The sequence below is a fragment of the Cucurbita moschata genome, unplaced genomic scaffold (genome assembly GCF_002738365.1).
Source record: "Cucurbita moschata cultivar Rifu unplaced genomic scaffold, Cmos_1.0 Cmo_Scf00477, whole genome shotgun sequence".
NCBI classification, from domain to species: domain Eukaryota; kingdom Viridiplantae; phylum Streptophyta; class Magnoliopsida; order Cucurbitales; family Cucurbitaceae; genus Cucurbita; species Cucurbita moschata.
The window spans coordinates 1-6856 of NW_019268993.1; the positions used below are offsets into that span (position 1 = coordinate 1).

Sequence of the window (6856 nt, forward strand, 5' to 3'; positions counted from 1 at the left end):
GCTATGCGGGCCTACAAGTAGGTTGGTTACTAAGTATATTTTTATACTTACACCTTTCTCCTTTTCTAGTTCAGTTACTTGTCAAGGCGGGGAGATACTCGGGAGCTCTACTATCACAAAGAGGTGTTGACTCGGAGTGTACGTTAGTTGTATTAGACCTCGGACTTCAATTAGTTGTATAATTTTTTCGGTTGATTTTGAATTCTTTTGTATTCCAAGCCATTTTTCCAGTTTGTAAATAACTTTGAAATTTCTGACCCAGGTGTTGTATGTTTTTTAAAGTGTAAAAAATTTTATCTTTTCATCGCTTCCATCCCAGATTCAACATATTTGAGAGGGAACAAAACATTCCACACATAAAGGTGTGAATACCTCTATGAGGTCGTGAAGTAACGAGCCAAAGTGGACAACATGTTTTAGCGGTGGCCTTTGGCTAGTACAAAAAAATAAACTTTTCATCGCCTGAGAGATTCGAACTCTCGTGGGGAAACCCCATGTACTTAGCAGGCACACGCCTTAACCACTCGGCCAAAGCGACTTTTTGTTTTAGGAACAAATCTCGAAGAGACACTAGGGACAACAATGGTAGATGATTAATGAGGAATCAATTAGAACTTCGGGACTTACAAAGGGCCTACAAGTAGGTTGGTTACTAAGTATATTTGTATACTTACACCTTTCTCCTTTAATAGTGTACTGGTCAAGGTGGGGAGATGGAAACTTAGTAGAAGAAGGAAGCGATGATTTTTTCTAGTGTACTGGTCAAGGTGGGGAGCTGCTCGGGAGCTCTACTACCACAAAGGGGTTTCGACTCGGAGTGTTGATTAAAGTGTAAAATATTTATCTTTTCATCGCCTGAGAAGTTCGAACTCTCGAAGGAAAATCCCATGTACTTAGCAGGCACACGCCTTAACCACTCGCCCAAAGCAACTTTTTTGTTTTAGGAACGAATATCGAAGAGGCACTAGGGACAACAAAGGTAGATGATTAATGAGGAATCAATTAGAACTTCGTGACATACACGGTAGCTTAGAGCGCAGTAAAGGGTAAGCCCAACGTCTTATAGACCAAAGGAAAGTCGTGGAAACCTAGTATTAGAAGGAAGCGATGAGGGCCTACAAATAGGTTGATTCCTAAGTAAATTTTTATACTTACACGTTTCTCCTTTTCTAGTGTACTGGTCAAGGTGGGGAGATGCTCTGGAGCTCTACTATCATAGAGGGGTGTCGACCCGGAGTGTTTTAGTTGTATTCGACCTGGGCCATGAATTAGTTGTATAATTTTTTGGGTTCGATTTTGAATTCTTTTCATCAAATCTTGGAGGGAAACATGGTGTGATTAGCAAGCACACACCTTCGCCACTTATTCAAAACGACTTTATGGTTTTATGAATAGTAGTCTTGAAGAGACACTAGTAGAGGGGTGTCAACCCGGAATGTTTGTTACTTGTATTTCACGTGGGACATCAATTAGTTGTATTCTCTTTGAACAGGTGCTGTTTGTCTTTTCAAAATTTATCTTTTCGCTGCAGTTCCATTTCTCGAAATCTCAAAAATTGGGTCGTGACAAATCTAATTCATGGATTATTTCTAGTATCTACATTATCCATTAACTCTGTTAGTTCTAATTCATGGATTCTCGACAGTGGAGCTTCGAATCATATAGTATCCAAAGCTTTTGTTATGACTGAACCAAAGGCTGCAAACATTTGCAATAAAATTGCCTAACGAAGGAACAACACATGTGTCACTTACGGTCAATGTTTTCTTTAATCCTGGCCTTAAATTAAACAATATTTTATGTGTGTCTCCATTCAATTTAAACATGTTGTCCATTAGCAAACTTACCAATGACTTGAAATGTTGTGTCACCTTCTATCCTGATTCTTGTGTTATGCAGGACTTGGCTAAGGGGAAGATGATTGGCTCGGGTAAACAATTTGGAGGTCTCTATCATATTTCTTAATCTCCAATCAAATCTTTAACTAATCAAGTATCTCAATCATCTAATTTGTGGCATTTACGCCTAGGTCATTCTATTTATTTTTTCCTGTTTTAAATTTCTAACGGATCAATTTCATCTTAATAATGCTACTTTTTCTCATAACTGTAGTATTTGCACGTTAGCAAAATAAACTAGGTTGTTTTTTTTCAAGAAGTTCAATAACAACACATTCTACCTTTGACATGTTACATTGTGATGTTTGGGGATCTCATAAAATTCCTATCCATTTTGGTTTGCGTTTTCTTCTCACTATTGTTGATGATTTTACTCAATGTACTTGGGTTTTTCTTATGCAACATGAATCAGAAGTACATCATTTGTTTATGAACTTTGTTAAATTCGTTCAAACTCAATTTCATACTACTATCAAGATAGTACGGTCAGACAATGGGACTGAGTTTCTGTCTTTACAACCATTTTTTACTTTGTGTGGCATTGAATTTCAGCGCACTTGTGTCTATACTCCCCAACAAAGATGAGCCATAGAGCGTAAGCATCGTCATATCCTAAATGTAGCTATCATCATATCCTAAATGTAGCTAGGTCTCTCCTCTTTCAGTCACACATCCCACTTAATTTTTTGGGAGAGTGCATTTTAATTGTTGTTAATCTTATAAATAGAACACCATCACCATTTTTATCTAACAAGACACCCCTTGAAGCACTCTACAAACAACCACCTACATTTCATCTTCTTAAAGTTTTTTAATGTAAATGTTATGCAATTGTAGTACATCCTAAGCAAAAATTTGAATCTCGGGCAATTTCTTGTGTTTTCATAGGATATACTGATGGTTACAAAGGCTCCAAGTTGTATGACATACAAGCTCACAAATTATTTATCCACTGTGATGTTAAATTATGTGAAGATGTTTTTCCTTTTTCATCAGCTTCACAAACTTTGACATTAGTTCCTTCGACTCTCGTTTTACCACTTCATGATTCATCCTACTCAAACATCTATTCTAATCCTATCCCACTTTCTATTTCGTCATCTCCTCCACTTTCTATTCCTTCTCCAGATTCACCCACTAATTATAATCCTATCCCTCCTGATACACCAGTTTCACTCCGATGTTCTACTCGTACCAAACAACCTTCAGCTTGGCATAATAATTATGAGATGTCTTATGCAGCCAATTATTTAACCTCTAGCTCAAGTCCCAACATGAGCACCAGGCATCCCCTTCATCATTACCTTTCTTTCTCTAGTGTTTTTCCTACTCAATCTGCTTTTCTATCTCTTATTACAGCCCGACATAAGTTAAAACTTATGATGAGGTAGTTGGCGACCCATTATGGCAGCAGGCTATGAATGCTGAAATTGCAACTTTGGAACGTAATCATACTTGGTCTCTCGTTCCTCTACCACCTGGCCATAAAGCTATTGGCTATCGTTGGGTGTACAAGATTAAACACAACTCTGATTGTTCTGTTGAACGTTATAAAGTTTATCCGGCAGTAAAGGGGTATACTCAGGTTGAAGATATTGATTACAAAGAGACATTTTCTAATACAACAAAGTTTACTACACTTCGTTGCTTACTCACTATTGCTACTTCTCGAAAATAGTTCACACATCAGTTGAGTGTTCAAAATGTATTTCTCCATAGTAATCTTTAAACAGGGAATGAGGGAAGGAGTGAGGAGAAAATTTTCCCTATTACATAATTAGGACTAGAGACCGAGATTATATTCTCCATTCTTGTCCCCTCCTAACTCCCTTGACCTGTCTCGTTCCCTGCCTCAAAGAGAGATTTTTTAAGTTCCATTTCCAAGTTTTATATGTTTCTAAAGATGAAGAAATCTATATATTTTCCATTCCAAACTCCAATGGGTTTGATGTCTTCCAAGCTTGGGTGGGTTGAATGTGTTGCTTTCATTTGTTTTATTTATGTAATAACAAATGTCTTTTACTTTTGGATTAGTTTTTTTTTTTTCTCGCTAATTGAACTAATTTATTTATGTCATTAGGGTTGCTTTATTTTTGTCTCGTTTCCCAACATTATTGTTGATTCAACTATTTATTTATGACTTGGACTATATTTTTGTGTTGTTTTTCTTAGATTTTAAAATTATGTTATCAAATTTTGGGTTTATAATTTAGGCACAGATTAAGTTTATATTTTTCTTACTAGAGTAGATGAAATGAGTTCAATTTAGGGCAACGTGGTTCTACTTCAATTTCTAATAACACGAGTTGATCAAAACCAATGGATAGTTTATATCTAAAAATAAAACGTATATATTAACAAATTTATTTAAAATGACTATTTTTTTTAGAGAATAATAAATGGAGAATTATGTTGTTATGTTGCATAAGTGATGCTATGATATCACACTATTCTAGGATTATGTTATGTCATAGAACAATGTTATGTTTTCGATATTATTTGCATAAGTGATGCTATGATATCACACTATTCTAGGATTATGTTATGTCATAGAACAATGTTATGTTTTCGATATTATTTGATGCATGAACCTTCATGTATCATGTCATGTAAACCATGTTAATACGTACCCTCTATGACTATGAGACATTAGAAAATCATGTATTATTAATGGGAGGTGCATCGAGATACTTTCCCGTTATGATTAGTACAGACACATTCCTTACAATTTTATGTTCCTTATGATATTATGTGGGTCTTTTCCCTTCATGGTATTTGGTAGTGTGAGTGTGCACAAGCTCGACGAGCCAGCCCACAGAGTACTCTTATACGAGCCTACCTGGTGGCCAATGTGCACATTCATGGGTTGTATGTAGGATAGTACAACATATTCAACCCTGCTCGGACTGAAAAGCAAAGCCCAAACCCATGTCACAATGCATTTATGAAAGGATAGGTCCAACTATATTACACATGATTCATTTTCAGTGAGGTTACTTATTGAGTATTTATTAAAGTACTCAAACCATATGCTACTCTTATTTTCATGTAAAGGTAAGACACCCATTTACAGATGACAACGTCGCTTTGAAGGCCAAGGAACCAAAGTTAAGGTAGTTGCATTCAAGTTATTTTTAATGATCCTTAAGTTAGACAAGGGCACTATTTAAACTCATCTTATCTATTTTCCATCCATAACAATATTGTTTTAATAAATTTATTATGAACATTTAAGCCTATAGCACCGTTTATGAAACGTTATAAATGAATTCTTTCATGCATAGTAATCATGTCATGTATGCAGTTGCCGATAAATCAAATTTTAATTTCATTTCGAATATTTTGAATAAAATTGAAACTCAAGGTTAAAATAAATACAACAACAAACCTAAAGGGATAAGAAATGAGAAATTAACTCCAAATGTAAATTTGTCAACTTAATAAGGATTGTTTTAAATTTATGTTACTGTTGTAAATTTGGCTCTATTTCTCAACACCAATATCTTGTTTAATGTTGAGGTATTAGTGTTGAGAAAAACTCAAATCTTTGATCTTTTATTTTTTAAACTAAAAAATTATTAGAATTATAGCTTTGATATAACACACACAAGAAATTAAATACCATATACATTTTTAAAGAAAAAAGGAAATAATTTTTAAAGAAAAAAGGAAATAGGGATTAAAAGTGTTTGTCTTTTGTATAAATGCACGTCATGGCTCCAACATAGAATAAAACTCAAGTATGTACCTCACATATCAACATAGCTAATCTTCAAGATGCTCCAATCGAGAATCGAACTCGGGCCTATACTGTAGCAGGATACTATTCTACCAATAGACCAATGGTGCATCTACCTTAAAGAAGATCCATAACGTACTCGTATTTTGGTCCTGCAGTTCTTCCGAAGCCCTTCACTTTTGGTTTCACTTCTCGATTTAAAAACAAAAGGTTCGATAGTCCTACTTGTGAAATTTAAACAATGTTGTGACAAACACAAGTTTGAACATTATGCCAATCTTCAAGATGCACCAGCCAAGAATCGAACTCGGGTCTATACCGTGGCAGGGTACTATTCTACCACTAAACCACTGGTGCAGGTACCTTCAGGCATATCCATAACGTACTCGTATTTTGGTCATGTAGTTCTACTGAAGCCCTTAACGTTTAGTTTCACCTCACGATTTAAAAAAAAAAAGCTCGATAGTTTTACTCGTGAAATCTATAAATATAAACGATATTGTGACAAACCCAAGTTTGAACATTATGCATTAATATCATTATAGATAATCTTCAAGATGCACCAGTCGAGAATGAAACTCGGGTCCGTATCGTGGCAGGGTAGTCCATACAGTAAACATATTTTGGTCATGCAGTTCTTCTGAAGCCCTTAACTTTTTGTTTCACATCTCGATATAAAAACAAAAAGCTCGATAGTGCTACTCGTGAAATCTATAAAGTTAAAAGAAATATTATACCAAACCAAATTTTGAACATTATGCACTAATATAATAATCATAGCTAATCTTCAAGATGCAAGAGCCAAGAATTGAATTCAAGTCTACATCGTGGCAAAGTACTATTCTACCACTAGACCACTGGTGCATATACCTTTAGGCATATCCATAGCGTACTCATATTTAGGTCATGCAATTCTTCTGAAGCAAACTTTTAATTTCACCTCATGATTTAAAAAAAAGAAAAAGCTCTACTCGTAAATTCTATAAATATAAACGATTTTGTGACAAACTCAAGTTTGAACATTATGCACTAATATCATCATTACAAATCTTCAAGATGCACCAGCTGAGAATCGAACTCGGGTCTGTATCATGGCTAGGTTCTATTCTACCACTAGACCACTAGTGTAGACATATCCATAACTTACTCGTATTTTGGTCATGCAGTTCTTCTGAAGCCCTTCAACTTTTAGGTTCACCTAATGATTTAAAAAAAGAAA

The 6856-nt window shown here is 35.1% G+C and overlaps 2 non-coding genes across 2 annotated transcripts; both read right to left on the minus strand.

Moving 5' to 3' along the window:
• Positions 1 to 456: 456 nt before the first annotated feature.
• TRNAS-GCU lies at positions 457 to 538 on the minus strand. Its single transcript has one exon. It is a non-coding gene; the product is annotated as a tRNA-Ser (tRNA).
• Positions 539 to 5923: 5385 nt separating this feature from the next.
• Positions 5924 to 5994, minus strand: TRNAG-GCC. The gene has a single exon. It is a non-coding gene; the product is annotated as a tRNA-Gly (tRNA).
• Between the last annotated feature and the right edge of the window lie 862 nt (positions 5995 to 6856).